This window comes from Primulina tabacum, chromosome 11 (assembly GCF_025594145.1).
Source record: "Primulina tabacum isolate GXHZ01 chromosome 11, ASM2559414v2, whole genome shotgun sequence".
Lineage (NCBI taxonomy): Eukaryota > Viridiplantae > Streptophyta > Magnoliopsida > Lamiales > Gesneriaceae > Primulina > Primulina tabacum.
Window position 1 is genome coordinate 22,269,301 of NC_134560.1, and position 17,307 is coordinate 22,286,607.

Here is a 17,307-nt window from a genome sequence, read left to right on the forward strand (position 1 = left end):
CCTTCCTCCCCGCATATGCGCGAGGCGATAAGCCCTGGCGCGTGTCTACATGGCATCTCACGCAGATGCGCGAATCTAAGTCGCGCATGTGCGCCCAACTCTCTGGACCTCTAGCGCATGTGCGCGTATTGAGGTCGCGCATGTGCGCCCAATTCTCGGTCTCTCATTATGGCTTCCGCACAGCTCGCGCATATGCGCGCCTACTCTTCGCGCATATGCGCGAGACCTTCGGTCCTCGCACCAACAATTTCCACATAAAATCTCTTTTTGTGTCTCGGTTAGCTCCTCTCATAATCGTCTAGATTAAAATCAATAATCGTAATTTAACACGATATTAAATCTCGGGCATTACATTTTTCCCCCTCTAAGATACGATTTCGTCCTCGAAATCATAGATCGTCAAATCATATCATTAAGAAGGCATGTAATTAAAACCGAATAAACATTTACATAGTGAAACAATGCTGGGAATTCTTGTCTCATATCTGATTCAGTTTCCCAAGTAGTTTCTTCAATGCCATGACGAGTCCATTGAACTTTCACAAGAGGAATTGTCTTTGTTCTGAGCTGTTTTTCTTTACGATCGATAATCCGAATCGATTTCTCGACATAACTCAATGTCTCATCCAACTCAGTCTCGTCTGGTTGAATAACGTGAGAACCATTAGGGAGATATTTCCGCAGCATAGATACATGAAAGACATCATGTATCCCTGATAATGAAGGCGGCAAGGCGAGTTGATAGGCACGATCTCCTATCTTTTCGAGAATCTCATAAGGACCAACATATCGTGGAGACAATTTTCCTTTCTTCCCAAATCTAACCACACCTCTGAATGGAGAAATCTTCAAAAATACTCGATCGCCAGTCTCAAATACCAACGGTCTATGTCGAAGGTTGGCATATTTGGCTTGTCGGTCCTGTGCTGCCTTCATTTTCTTCTGAATTAGTTTCACTTTTTCAGTCATATCTCTGATCATGTCAGGTCCAGTCTCAGGAACTTCAGAGATATCATCCCAATAAAGAGAGGATCGACATTTCTTTCCGTACAACGCTTCAAAAGGCGCCATCTCAATACTCGTTTGATAGCTATTGTTGTACGAAAACTCACAAAGACGCAATGCATCTTGCCAGTTAGTGATAAAATCAAGCACTACAGCTCTCATCATATCTTCCAATGTCTGAATCGTCCGCTCTGACTGTCCGTCAGTCTGTGGATGATATGCGGTACTTAGATGTAACTTCGTACCGAGAGCTTGCTGCAGGCTCTGCCAGAAGTGCGAAGCAAACCGAGAATCACGGTCTGAAACAATCGACTTCGGCACTCCGTGCAATCTAACCACTTCTAGGACATAAATATCGGTCATCTGGTCATATCTGTATATCATTTTGTATGGAATAAAACATGCAGATTTGGTCAATCGATCAATCACAACCCAAATCGCATCACAACCTCTGGAGGATCTCGGTAACTGCGTCACAAAATCCATGGAAATGTGATCCCATTTCCATTCAGGAATAGACAAACTCTGCAACAATCCTCCTGGTTTCTTCCTCTCCGCTTTCACCTGTTGGCAATTCAGACACTTGGCTACAAATTCAGTAACATCTGATTTCATTTGCTTTCCACCAATATTGTGTCTTTAAATCATTATACATTTTCCTGCCACCAGGATGAATGCTAAAACGACTGTTGTGCGCTTCTGCTAGTATTCGTTGTCTCAAATCTGAAACATTCGGCACAACAAGACGATTATTCACATACAAAATACCATTTTGAACCTGATATTCCGATCGATGTCCAGCTCTGATCATAGCAATCGACTTCTGTATATTCTGATCAACTTTCTGAGCTGCTTTAATTCTCAAAATCAGCTCGGGTTCAGCTTGAATCGCATATAATCTTAGAGGCTGACAGTCTGTTTCAAAGGCTAATCATGACAAACAGCAGTCTTCAATCAAATTCGAAACACCCATAGTCGATAAGGATAGAGAACATACCTTTCGACTCAGTGCATCAGCTGCTGCATTAGAATTTCTTGGATAGTATTTGATTTCACAATCGAAATCCTTTAGCAAATCAAGCCATCTTCGCTGTCTCATATTCAATTCAGACTGTGAAAACAGATATTTCAAGCTTTTTTTATCAGAATAGATCTCAAACTTCTCACCGTACAGATAACGTCGCCATATCTTCAATGCAAAGACGATGGCTGCCAATTCAAGATCATGAATTGGGTAACGAGATTCATGGGGTTTCAGCTGTCTCGAGGCATAAGCAATCACATGCCCCCGTTGCATCAAAACACAACCCAATCCGCGGTGAGATGCATCACAATAAACAACAAAATCACCAGTACCTGACGGGATAGTCAACAATGGAGCACTGGTCAATCTTTTCTTCAATTCGAGAAAACTGGTCTCACATTCCTCAGACCAAACAAATGGAGCATTCTTTTGTGTCAACAGTGTAATCGGTTTGGCAATACTGGAAAAATCTTTGATGAATCGACGGTAATATCCTGCCAAACCCATAAAGCTGCGTATCTCTGGTACAAATGTCGGTCTCGGCCAAGAAATCACTACCCCAACCTTACTGGGATCAACGGATATCCCGTCTCTGGATATAATATGCCCCAAAAATACCACATGTTTCAACCAGAACTCGCATTTCGACAGTTTAGCATATAATTTCTCCGCCCTCAAAATTCTCAACACAGTTCATAAATGTTCAGCATGCTCCATCACATTCTTTGAATAGATCAAAATATCATCGATGAAAATAATCACAAAATCATCGAGATATTTCTGAAAGACACGGTTCATTAATCCCATAAATATCGCTGGTGCATTCGTCAACCCAAATGGCATGACAATAAATTCATAGTGTCCATATCTGGTTCTGAATGCTGTCTTTGATATATCAGAATCCCTGACTCTCAGTTGATGGCATCCAGATCTCAGATCGATCATGGAATACATCGAAGAACCCTGCAACTGATCAAATAAATCATCAATATGAGGCAATGGATATTTATTCTTTATCGTTGCCTTATTCAGTTGCCGGTAGTCAATACAAAGTCTCATGGAACCGTCTTTCTTTCTCACGAACAGTACTGGAGCGCCCCAAGGAGAAACACTCGGTCTGATATACCCCTTGGCCAGTAAATCCTCCAACTGTTCTTTCAACTCTTTTAACTCGATCGGTGCCATCCTGTACGGAGCCCTCGAAATCGGAACTGTTCCTGGCATCAACTCAATGCTGAAGTCTATCTCTCGAATCGGAGGCAATCCAGGAATCTCATCTGGAAAGACATCAGCAAACTCACACACCACTGGCAAGTCCGCCAATGATGGGCTCGACTTCAGTAAATCAACTGAATATACCAGGAATCCATCCGCTCTTTTCTGCAATAATCGAGTCATATTTATTGCAGATATCAAAGGAATTCTAGCTCGAGAACCCTTACCATAAAATTTCCACTCCTCAGCCATTTTAGGTCTGAATCGAACAATCTTGTGGAAACAATCGACTGTAGCCCTGTACTTGGTCAACGTATCATTACCGATAATACAATCAAAGTCAGATATCCCAAGCACAATACAGTCTAACTCAATTTCATGCCCATCATACTTCAGTATACACGATCTAACAGATTTCGCTTATATCAAACCCGTTCCCAAAGGAGAAGAGACAGACACTACCGCCGATAATGACTCAATAGGCAAAGAATGCATCAAAGCAAATCGCTCAGATATAAATGTATGGGATGCACCAGTATCAATCAATACATAAGCAAGATAACTAGAAATAAAACAGTTACCTGCAACAACATCATCAGGTGCATCCTGTGCCTGCTCCTCAGTCAAAGCGAACACTCGGGACTGCTGTTTAGGAGGATGGCTCGCTGTCTGGATCCCTCCTGGCCTCGGCTGTGACTGAGTAGGCGGTGCTGGCTGGAAGGAATGAACAGCAGCAGATCGTCTCCCTGTCTGAGCCACTGATCTAGATGACTCAGCGGCCTGGGATCCTTGGGTACTTCGCTGTGGAAACACTCGGGCAAAGTGTCCATGCTGTTTACAAATGCGGCAGTTGCCGAACACTTCTCGGCACTGTTCTGTGGAATGCTTCCCTCCACAAGTGCTACAGTAAGGTCCTGTATAACTCTGGCCTTGACCAGTCTGTCTTGAGCCACTCGAACTGGATGAGCTACTTCCAGATTTCTTGAATTGCTTTCTCTTAGCTTTCAGGAAATCTTTCTTCCCACTACCACTGCCGCTTTCATATCGAGAAAATGGTGGAGACATCTCTGATCTTGGTGCTGCAGGCACAAACGAAGCCTCTTTCTGTCTCATCAGACCGGCTTCGGCTCCCTTGGCTCTGTTCAAGGCATCAGTAAAGTTGTTTGGCCTCCCGGTATTCACCAAGGTAAAGATTTCAGGATTTAGGCCATTTATGAACTGGTCCGCAACGGCCTCATCATGTTCAGCTACGTGGGGAGCAAATCGGAGCAGTGCAGAGAATTTGGCCACATATTCCTCAATGTTTAGCTGGCCCTGCCTCAAGTTTGCAAACTCGGCTCCCTTGTCCTTTCTATACGACACTGGAAATAACCTTTGATAAAATTCAGTTCTAAAGACATTCCAGGTGATAATCGTACCTCGTTGTTCCAAGGCCCGCTTTGTGGTAATCCACCAGTTCTTTGCCACATCATGTAATTGGTGCCCTATCAGCTTCACTCTCTTCTCATCAGTATAGTCCAAGGACTCAAACAACATCTCGATATCATCTAACCAACTCTCGCATTCCACTGAATTCTCCGTACCCTTCAGAGTTGGTGGATGGAACGACTGAAATCTCTTTAACAAGGTCTCCATTGGAGTAGCTGTAACGTCCATTGGAGGATTTGAAGTACTATCCTGTTCAGGTACTCTTCTCGGAGGCATATCTAATAATCAAAAGGATTAGTAATCCCAATACACAAATATGTTTCAGTCCTCCTCCGATCATCTTACTGCTGATCCAGAATCGGTGCTGATCCATTCTCAATAACACATGTTTTCAAATCAAGTCAGATAAACATGCATTATAAAGCAGTAAACCATGCTAGCAATCAAAAGCAGGAAAGAACACACATTTTACCCCGCTCACTAACTCCTATCTCAATCTTAAGGATCTATTGCTCTGATACCACCTGCTGTGGGGACCCGGACGCTAATCAGTTCTTAATCGTCATCAGGATCAATTTACTAATCAAGTAATTAGGGTCATAAAATTTTTTCTTTTTTAATGCGGAATGTAGTGAAATCAAACTAATATACAACTCAGTATAAAATAAAGTACAAGTCATGTACCGTCTACAAATCAGTAAAAACTAATGTTCAGAATCTAATTATCAAGTGCCAAAACCCTATATACATCAAAGCCTGAAGTCTCCACTCTATCACGATCTCTCCTCATCTCCTGGACCCTGATCCTGTCCCACCTATTGTCATGTACACATACAAACAAGACAACAGCCGGATAATTTCGGTGAGAATATAATCCCAGTATAAATCAACGAAACATGCAATCATATAAACAAATATAAAGCATGTAACAGATAACAGCAATATGTATCAAAATATGAAACATAATCAATATCAGACTGTCGACAATGCTCGTAACTCTACAATTCAGACTAGACTCAATCCTAGTCTAGGGATCCCGGTTTCCAGAAGTTGGCATTCCATATCGATCACCAGTAATAGAAGAAATTCCGATTCTATCCACATCGATATGGTATCGATAACCAGTAATAGAAGAAGCTCTGATTCTATCCACATCGATATAGTATCAATCACCAGTAATAGAAGAAACTCCGATTCTATCCACATCGACATGATATCGATCATAAGTAATAGAAGAGTTACGATTCTATCCACATCGATACAGTACCGATAACCAGTAATAGAAGAAGCCACATTTCTATCCACATCGATAGCCAATCATCCGGTGACAGACTTTGGCACTATCGCCAATACACTATCTTGTGACATCGTACAATGTGCCCGTGGCGATCCCGCCACTATCAAGCACTTCTGTCACAAGATTACTCGTCTAATACCTGCTATCTATAAATCAAGAGAACAAGTACGTCAATCACATCAATGCAAATATCAATGCAATAAAGTAAAATATATAATTTAGGGAAACTCAAGTCTAAACCGACTTAAGTCGATCTCTCAATACCACATTGACTTATACCTTTCGTTTGTAGTCTCGGTCTGAAGTAATATCAATTCTGAACTCAAGACTGTCTCTGTAAATCTGAAACGACATATTGAGAATCATAATATCAATATTCCATTCTCAATTCAACATTGAATCTGATTAATCTGGATTCAATTCAAATCACGGCATAACGGCACAATTTCAGTATCCCCGTCACTACCATATCAACAGACATCAATTACAAATCATAACTCATATCTGATATAGTCTGTAACCCATTCATAATCCAAATCTGTCCGATTTCAAATCTATATAATCAAAAAATCATAACAATTCCATAATCTGTCCGTTTCTCAGTTTGACTTCGATTCTATGATGTCTAACATAACAAGAACATCATATATGAATCCTATTCAATTCTGACAATAGAAAAATTTCCAAAACATGTCAAAACGTAGCAAAAATTACGTCCAGTTGTAGCCTACGTTGATAGGCTTGCATTACTGAAGTCCGATTACAATTCGGACGGACGGATTGTACACAATCGTGACTTCACGATTTCAAAAACAATTTTGACAACGTTTCCTTTGCTTTCCATTTTTTGATGCTTAAATTGTATATGTTGATATATATATATACATACATACACGTACATGCAACAAGGCAAATGGCTCACTCTACGTGCAACACGTCTCGCGCATATGCGCGACCCTCCTCCGCGCATATGCGCGAGGCGATAAGCCCTGGCGCGTGTCTACACGACATCTCGCGCATATGCGCGAATCTAAGTCGCGCATGTGCGCCCAACTCTCTGGACCTCTCGCGCATGTGGGCGTATTGAGGTCGCGCATGTGCGTCCAATGCTCGGTCTCTCATTATGGCTTCCGCACAGCTCGCGCATATGCGCGCCTACTCTTCGCGCATATGCGCGAGACCTTCGGTCCTCGCACCAACAATTCTTACATAAAATCTCTTTTTGTGTCTCGGTTAGCCCCTCTCATAATCGTCTCGATTAAAATCAATAATCGTAATTTAACACGATAATAAATCTCGGGCATTACATTATTGGTTTACCAACCATTTAAAGTGGATGCCTTGATTTATTATATATGAATATATTATAATATTAATTTTTTGGTATCATTTAAATTTTTGTTTGGTTTGACCAATCATTTAAATTGAGAACCTTAATTTAGTTTTTACAAATATATATATAGCACAATAAATACTTGACAACATTTATAAGTTTTGATATATATACTTATAAGATAATAATATAAAACATAATATAAATATGATTATTTAATATATTGGAACCATTTTATTAAGTGGATTTCAATAATATTCATTAATGTTAGCTTTATTAAAATACCAAGAGTGGATCCTTTAATCTCAACTACTTAAATTAAAATTTGAACAATTAAAAATTACCAGTTAAAGATTCAAACAATTAAAAAAAAACAAAAACAAAACAAAAAGACATTGTAGTGGACTTTTAATTACCTTAGCTTCCCTGTGGATACGATATTCGGATTGATCGAATTATAATACTTGTGGACAACCTGCTCTTGGGAGTGCAACAATCAAAGTCGCAACAGTCATGGAGAAAGTCGTCTTCACCGATAAGAAGTGTACTGATTTAGTAAGTCGATCCACTATAATTCAAATGGCATTAGATCCTCTGACTGACCTCGGCAGTCCAACAATGAAATCCATGTTGATATTCTCCCATTTCCACTCGGGAATAGGTAGTGGCTTAAGAATACCTGTAGGCCTTTGATTCTCTGCTTTCACTTGCTGGCAAGTGAGACACTCGGATACTAATCGATGAATGTCCCGCTTCATCCCTGGCCACCAATACAATATCTGTAAGTCATTGTACATTTTGGTACCTCCTGGATGGATGGAATTCGGAGATGTATGTGCCTCTGTCAAAATATCCTCTCTGATTAAAACAACACTAGGCACCCACATCCTTCCTCTGTACCTCACGATACCATTGGACACTGCCCTTGGCTTCATCCTTCTGTCTCCATTTATGTAGCTGATCATCTGAAGGATGATCTCCACGGATTCGGTCTAGCAAAGAAGACTGAACTGTCAGATTAGACAACTTGGGAGCTCTGTCCTTAGGATAAACTTCTAAGCCAAACCTCTAAATCTCTGCCTGAAGAGATCTCTGTGCTGACAGTTGTGCTACGATTGCAACTTTCCTGGTCAAATTATCTGCCACAACATTAGCTTTCCCTGGATGGTAGCTAATTTCACAATCATAGTCTTTTACAACTCCAACCACCGTCTTGTCTCATATTCAGCTCTTTCTGCGTGAAAAAATACTCGAGACTCTTGTGATCAGTGGATATCTGACATTTTTCACCGTACTAATAGTGTCTCCATATCTTCAAAGCAAAGACAACAACAACTAACTCGAGATCATGAGTCGGGTAGTTCTTCTCATGCACCTTCAACTGTATGGAGGCATAAGCTATAACCCGACCATGCTGCATCAATACTGCGCCTAAACCGAGCTTAGATGCATTGGTGTACAAAACAAAATTGCCCCGCTCTGATGGCATGGCTAAAACTGCCGCTGTAATAAGAGCTTGCTTCAAAGTATCGAAGCTGTAACGCCCTGAAAATTCGAAGGTCTACGCGAACCACATGCATACGAGTTATTAAATTCCTTGTGTATTTCAATTAATTTTTTTAATTGCATTAATTAATTATGTTGAGCATATTGACATGTTTAAAATATATTTTCTTCATGGTTGCATTAAAATGTATTTTTAAAGGTTATTCGAGTTGCGATTGAGGAACAGAGACCGAGGAGTGAAAAATAGAAAATGTTTTTTTTAAATAATTATTTTTAATTATTTAAAATAAGATTGATGCTTTTTATTATTTTTGAAATTAAGGAGTTTTGAGGTGATTTTATACGTCGGGACATAAATTTTATCGGTGTTGGATTTTCAACAAAAATGCAAATGTTTTGGAAACCCGGCTAATAAATTCACAAACTTATTTAAGCAAAATTATTTTAAATATTTGAACTAAACACGAATGGGATAATTGGGCCTAATTAACATGGTTAATGGGCCTAAGCTAGTAATTAGAGTTAGATTAAGATTTTAAACAATATTTAAAATCTAAAATCCTACTCCATGCACACAATTCCCACACCCCACACCCTTAAATTATTCAAACACTCTCTCCCTCTAATCAAACGGCACAAACACACCATATTTGAAAGATAAATTCGTAAGCCTTCAAGAAAATTCAAGCCAAGGATCTTCGGGCCGTCGTTCTTCCATTGTCAACGAATAATCATGCATTAAAAACGCAAAGGCACGTCATATTCTTCGCTTTTTCTCATCTATCACACCATAGTAATTGTTTGAACATGTTTTGCATGAAAAACAAAGGAAACAAGGTTATTGAAGAGATCGGTTAATAGGTGGAAAGTGTTTAGAAGGGGTGGTTGAATAAACACCATCGAGTTTTGTATTCTTTTCAAATATTGAGTTCAGTTTATTGACAAACTGACTCTTGGTATCTCTTCGGTCAATAACCATCAGTTTAACTGAAAAAACAGTTGCGGGAGTAAACTGACTGAAAGATAGAATAACTGATAGTAACTGAAATTAAATGCACACGATTTGTTTCTGGATGTTCGGAGAATTAAATAACTCCTACGTCACCCCTTCTATCACGAAGATAGGATTTCCACTAAAAGACTTTGATCGAATACAAACTTTGTACTGACCCACTTCAGTTTGGACTTAACACTTGCCAAAACAGAAACTCTTAGTATACAATAACTTTTACAGTGCGTGACTGAATATAACACAACTGAATGAATCTTAACAGAAGATTTCAAAGTGCTAACAAGCTCGTAAAGGTAGCCTTAATTGCTACTTATAAATCTGATAAGAGTGAGCTTTGATATTAGAATGTGAGTTGTGATTTCAGCAGAGTAATAGCAAGCTTGAATAGAATGGTAGTTCGTGTGTTTTCTCAGCTGCTCTCTTAACCTATTTATAGGCTTCCTTCTCAACGGTAATATTAAATAACGTTTTGAATCCTTATATCCGTTGATTGTCACGTTGATATTCTCTGACATTCGTATACTGAAATCTTTGAAATGCGGCGTTCCACTATTTGTTGCTGTCTGTTGTGTACTCCTTGTCGGTTGTCGTTCTTAATTAATGATGTGTATAGCTGAGGGATCAGCTGAAAGATACTTTGCTGAAAGACTCATAACTGATTGTTTCAACTGATCAGTTCCCAACTGATCAATCAGTTATACTTTTGATTCAACTGATGACGTGTATAATACTTATTTGGTACGTAATCAGTTTTGTAGTTCAGTTTTCTCGTATTCAGTTATTTGCATAAGTAGTTGGTTCGCAATTTGTCAAACGCCGAAACTTAATTTTCAACAATTTCCCCCATTATGGTGTTCGACAAAACTAAGTCAATAAAAACTGAACAACTGAACTCATTGTAGATAATATAAGGATTTGATGATCTTCAAAAATACAAGAACTGCTACTCCAAACTGACTGCTCTTCAACTAGAAGACTTCTTCTGTTGTTCTAGAATCTCTTTAATCTCTTCCCCCTTTTTGTCAAACGTATCCATTTTAATAGATAATCTTCGAACATAAGTTGATAGGATGTTGACAGTAGTGGAGATACTTGAGACATCAATAAGCATTGTGGTTTGCCACAGGTCTATTTTTCTTGAAACAGAAGTCTCCAGACCTTCAACTCGTTTGCTAATAGATTCTTGAGTTGCAGTGGGACTTTTTGCTAAACCCCTGTTCTTTTGAATGTCATCTACTGCAAGAGAGAGAGAGGTTACAGCAGCTTGAATGGCCTTAAATTTCTCTGAATTGAATACTTCAGAATGTTCTTGCTTCAGAGTGTGAGCTAGTTGAGTGTGCTGAATTATGTTGATTGAAGTAATCATCTTATTCATGTTATTCTGAAGATCCTGAATTTCTTCAAGAACTAAGTCAAAATCTGTTGAAGAATGCGGAGGTGACTGTCCAGACGCTTCAGGTTCTTGTTCCCTTGAAACTTGATCAAAGATCACCAAGGTCCTGTCAGATACGATCAGTTCATCAATGGTCTGTTCTGGAACAGCTGTTTTAGTTATTGTTTCTTGAACTAGAGGAGGTGATGATTGATCCTGAGCAGAAGATGAGCTACCTTGCTGAATATGAGAGTCTATGGGATTTTCAGCTGGAGGATCATCGACTGATGCTACTGTATGATAATCAGCTGAGACTTGTGCTGGCTCGTCAGTTGGTAAATTTTTAATATTGAGCAACTGAGCCTCCATAGTGTTAGCAATTGCTCGATCAGTTTGATCAGCAGGTTCAGCAGAGACAACATGCTCAGCTGGCTCTTTAATAGGAGTCTCTTGAGCTGCTTGATCAGTTGAGTGATCAACTGATTCAGAAATAGGTGCATCAGTTTGAGATTCTTGTACTACTGACTGAATAATTTCATCAATATTTGCGAGTGTCAAGTCAGCCTCTGAATAGATTTCATGATCAGCAGCAGAAGATTGAGGTACATCCTGTACTGGCTCTTCAGTTGTAGCAATATCTTGTACAGGGGATGGCTCTTTGTGTTGAGAAGGCGATTCATCTTCTGAAGTACCTTCATGATTGATTAGTTCTTGATCCATCTCCCAAAATTTTATCTGTAATTGCAGAGCCATAAGATCAGTTTCTAACTGCGTGAGCACAGCTCGATCATTATATTCAGTTGGACTAGTGGGAATATAGTTGCTTTTTAATTCCTCAATCAGTTGGCCCAACTTCTTGGCTCTGATTTGATCAAAGAAATAGTTCTTTCTCCCTAAAGCTTGAATTATTGTAGCAGCCTTGACCATTCTGATAATAGTTGCCTCCAGCTTGATGAATGTATTCAGCTTTGACTTCTTTTTCAGCTGTTTGGGAAATGTGTGCGTTCTGAACTTAGTCCACGCATCATAAATCTTCAGTTTTGATTCAGCCAAAACATTGACCTGTTCCCAGATGAGGTCAATGTGAGTCTGAATGGCATTGGATGGCCTTGGCTCTTCAATCCACTTGCCTTTTTCTTTCTCATCAGTAAGGATATGTGGAATGTTCAGTCCAGAGTGAGTAGTGTTCACTCGTTCCTGAATGACAATTCCCTTGGGTCGAGCAGGGGCAAGGATCGAAGGTCGATTGATTGGGATCAAAGGAGCTGCAGCCTTTGCTGATTCCTTCTTCTTATCAGTTGGGATAGCTATCAAAGGAATAACCTGAATAGGCTGTTGAGCATCTGAATATTTTAGTCTCTCAGTTGGAATAGATGCCAACGTAGCCACTGGCTTTGTCTTCTGAGTCCGTTGGTTTTTTGTAATCAACTGATAAGGTGTTTCCTCATAATCTGATCCACTGACGATCAGTTTTCTCTTGGTAGTCTTCAGTTGTGCCAGAGTCTTGGCCTTTTTTACTGACTTGGGAGCAGGCTGTTGAGTTCCAATCTCATGCTTGATCTTAACAAATTGACCAGGAGACATGTCCAGTTTAGTCACATGTTGCTGAATATTTTTGGCATTGAAAACTTTGAACTTTTATGATCTCTCTGAATAATCAGCTACCAATTCTTTGGCTTTCATCAAATAGCTCAGCTGAACAGCGAATCCCGTGGACTGCTTGGTGGATTGGAGCATATTTTTCAAAATTTTGAAGATAATGCGCTTCCAGTTAAGTCTTCGTCCAGCTATGATAGCAGTAATGGCTTGAAATTTTTCCAAAGTAAGTGCAGCAAAAGACCCTGCTTTCGCCAAAAGCCCCTTGGCTACTATATCAGCCAGTAACTGAACTTCATGCTTTAGTTCTTTCTTTGGATCAAAAACCTTGATTTTCCGTCCATCAACGGAGAGGAGGGTTTGCATCTCTTCAGTATCAGATGCTTTGACCTCAGCAAGATGTGCCAATCCATCAGAAGGCAATAAAAATAGTTCTCCAAAAGAATCTTCAGAGATGGTCAACAACTGACCATTGACAGTAGAAATCATGTATCCATCAGAATTGATCTTTCCATTGGAGTAGAAGTCTTGAAGTTCGTTGGGGTAAATCTACTACGAAGAGTGTCCTAAAAATGTCTGTAGACCTGCTGATTCGAGCTTCAGAAATACGTTTTTGACATCTGCTTCTCTAACTGATAGAACTGATCCAAAGTTAATAGCCATAGCGTTCAACATGTGTGCGGGAATTTGGTTGGCCATTTGAAGTGAATGATCTCCTGCGAAAACGGAAACTTGAAATTGCTTTTGCTCTGAAAATTTTGGTGTAAGCGTAAGGAAGAAGAACTGAAATGGAGCGGGTAAAGTACTAATATACGTGACTGTTCAAATTATTTGGACACGTGTTAGTCCAGGAAATACTGAATAAAAGACGTGTGTACGTGTGGTAAAAGCGTGTTGAAAATACGTGGATTAAAAGGGTCCACGTTACAGTCTGTCACTTGATGAGATATAGCATTTATTGCTTTGATTAACCAGTCACGTCACTAAATATGGAATAAAAATGGTTAAAGTGTTAACTTATGTGAGAAGATTAGTGAAATTATCAGCTGAACGATCAGTTGTAAAACCGTGTCTTTTCAGTTGAAAATTTACTAACTGCTGTCTTCTCAGTTAACTTTTTAAGCCAATATTCTCACTTAATAAATGCATATAAAGATTAAGGAAAATTAAGCAAAACGAATTAAATAAACTCTTATGCTTAGAAGGTTAATCGTCTGCTGTAATAACGTTGTCCTTTCATCTCCTTTGACCCTGGCTATAAATAATAGTAACTCGGTTAGTCTCAAACATATCAGAAAATAATAATCAAAGGTTATAATGGCAGGTGCAAGCAGTTCAAAGAATTCAGATATGGCTGAAGCTTTCATGAGCTCGGCGGTGGAGAATTGAAATGCTGCAATGGAAGATGAAGTCTTCGAAAAGATCCTTCAATATGGGAGGAGCTTCAAGGGCTCTAGTTTCTCTATGAATGTGGAGAAGCTACCACTCACAACCTGCTGGCAAAAATAAGCAAGTATCGGGAACGCTTGCACGTCTCTGATACGGCTGACCTCTTTGAAGATGGATATGTCTACCAGCTAATGCTTTATAAGGAACAGAGGATCTTATAGCATATAGCAGACTCTGATAGCTTCCTTAAGACTACCACCGGTGATATAAACCGCTGGACGACCAAGTGGAGGTCTTTCGTTGAGGAAGAATATTTTGATGTAATCCGTAACAATTTCTTTCGATAAATAAAATGTTTATCAGTTTATCTTTGTCTTTTATTTTCCTGCAAAGATTAATCTCAGCATTTGATGAATAAATTATGAACTGAACATAATAAATGACAAATAGAAAACTGACATCAGTTAGAAAGTAAGAACTGATATGTAACACACATTAAACGACAACTGACATATTAGCAATAAAACTGATTAAGATAAATCAAGTAATCCAAGTATGTTGCGAAAGTGAGAAAACTTAGTCTCAGGCAATGGTTTGGTGAAGATGTCCGCTGCTTGTTGTTCGGTTGACACATATTCCAGTCGGATGTCCTTCTTCAAGGCATGATCTATGATGAAGTGATGTCTGACATCTATGTGCTTGGTTCTGGATTGAAGAACTGGATTGTAGGTAATAGCAATCGTGCTTGTGTTGTCACAAAATATGGGCGATTGTTTGGCACTCCATAGTCTCTCAGTTGCTGCTGAATCCAGAGCATTTGAGCACGGTAACTTCCAGCAGCAAGATATTTTGTTTCAGTTGTGGAAGTAGCAATGGATGTCTGCTTTTTGCTGAACCAGGAGATCAGTCTGTCTCCTAGAAACTAACATGATCAACTTGTGATTTTTCGATCAAGCTTACACCCTGCATAATCTGCATCTAAATAGCCAACTAGATTGACAGAGGAATCTTTAGAATACCATAACCCAACATTTTGATTGCCTTTCAAATATTTTAAAATACGTTAGGCAGTTGAAAAATGTAATTTCTTAGTATCTGCTTGAAATCTGGCACACATACAGACAACGAATAGAATATCAGGGCGACTAGAAGTTAGGTATAATAAAGGACCTATTAAACCTCTGTAAAGGGTCGCCTCGACTCGACTAATATTCCCCCTTGATCAGTGTCTAGTTTAACTGATGAGCTCATGGGAGTACTTGCAGCTGAACATGATTCCATGCCAAATTTCTTCAGCAACTCCTTTGTGTATTTAGTTTGACTGATAAACGTTCCTGTCTCCATTTGCTTCACTTGCAGTCCAGGAAAAAATGTCAGCTCACCCATCATGCTCATTTCGAATTTATCCTGCATCAACTTAGCAAATTTCTCGCATAATTTGGGGTTAGTTCACCCAAATATGATATCATCAACATAAATTTGAATGAGTAAAATGTGATCATTCTTTGAAAATTTGAACAATGTCTTATCAACTTATCCAACTGAGAAATTGTGATCAGTTAGAAATTTGGAAAGAGTTTCATACCAAGCTCTTGGACCTTGTTTAAGACCATATAAGTCTTTGTTCAAATGGTAGACATGATCAGGAAGAAGGTGATTGATAAAACCTGGAGGTTGTTCAACGTAGACTTCCTCTTGCAACTGGCCATTTAGGAAAGCACTCTTTACATCCATCTGGTAGACTTTGAAATCCTTGAATGAAGCATAGGCAAGGAATATTCTTATGGCTTCCGGTCTTGCAACTGGTGCATATGTTTCATCGTAGTCAATTCCTTCTTCTTGCCTATATCCTTGTGCTACCAATCTTGCCTTGTTGCGCACAACTGAACCATCTTCGTTCAGTTTATTCCTGTACACCCACTTTGTATCTTTAACAGTTTTTGAAATTGGTCTTGGAACTAGGTTCCACACATTGTTATGTGTGAACTGATTCAGCTTCTCTTTCATAGCATTTGTCTAGTTTGGATCAGCAAAGGCTTCATCAGTTTTCTTCGGTTCCAATTGTGATACAAAAGCTGAATGAATAAATAAGTTGAGCATCTGATTTCTAGTTCTCACCGGATCAGATGGGTTACCTATTACCAATTCTGGAGGGTGTGATTTTTTCCATCTGCATTCAGCATTTGTTGTATCCGAGTCAACAACTGCTTCAGTTTGCAATTGGGTGTTTTCTTCATTTTCAGTTGCTGTTGCATCAGTTGGTAATTGAGTATCTTCAATAGGCTCCTCCAACTGATTTTCAATAACTACTTCATGTTCAACTGATTGATCCACAATTTCAGGTTCTGGTGTTTGAAGGATGTTTGATTGATATGGCTTTCTTCTTCATGATCATCCTCCAAACTGATATCTGTAAATCTGTCAACTAGCTCAACTGGATCATTTGGCTTATTTGTTAATACAGTTTCATCAAAAACGACATGTATAGATTTTTCAACATTTAGTGTGTTCTTGTTAAACACTCTATAAACTTTGCTGACTGATGAATATCCTAAAAATATTCCCTCTGCAGATTTAGCATCAAAGACTTTTAAAAGATTTTTGCCATTGTTAAGAATAAAACATCTGCAGCAGAATATTTTGAAGTAGGAAACCTTACTTTTACGTCCGTGCCAGATCTCATAAGGTGTTTTCAAATAATTTTTATTAATCATTGATCTATTCTGAGTGTAACACTCAGTGTTTACTGCCTCTGCCCAAAACCTTTGAGAAATGCCAGAATCAGCAAGCATTGTTCTAGCAGCTTCTTTAAGGGTCCGATTTCTCCTTTCAGCTACACCATTTTGCTGAGGAGTTCTAGCTACTGAGAGCTCATGACTAATTCCAGCATTTTCTAAAAATTTTGAAAAAATTTTATTGATGAATTCAGTTCCTCGATCGGATCTGATTCTATCAATTCCAACTGATTTCTCGTTTAATAGTCTTTTGAAAAGCTTAATCAGTTGAGCAGCAGTTTGGTCTTTGGATTTGAGAAATATAACCCAAGTAAATCTTGAAAAATCATCTACAACCACCAAGGTGTATTTTATTCTCCCTAAGCTCATGACTGGTATTGGACCAAATAGATCCA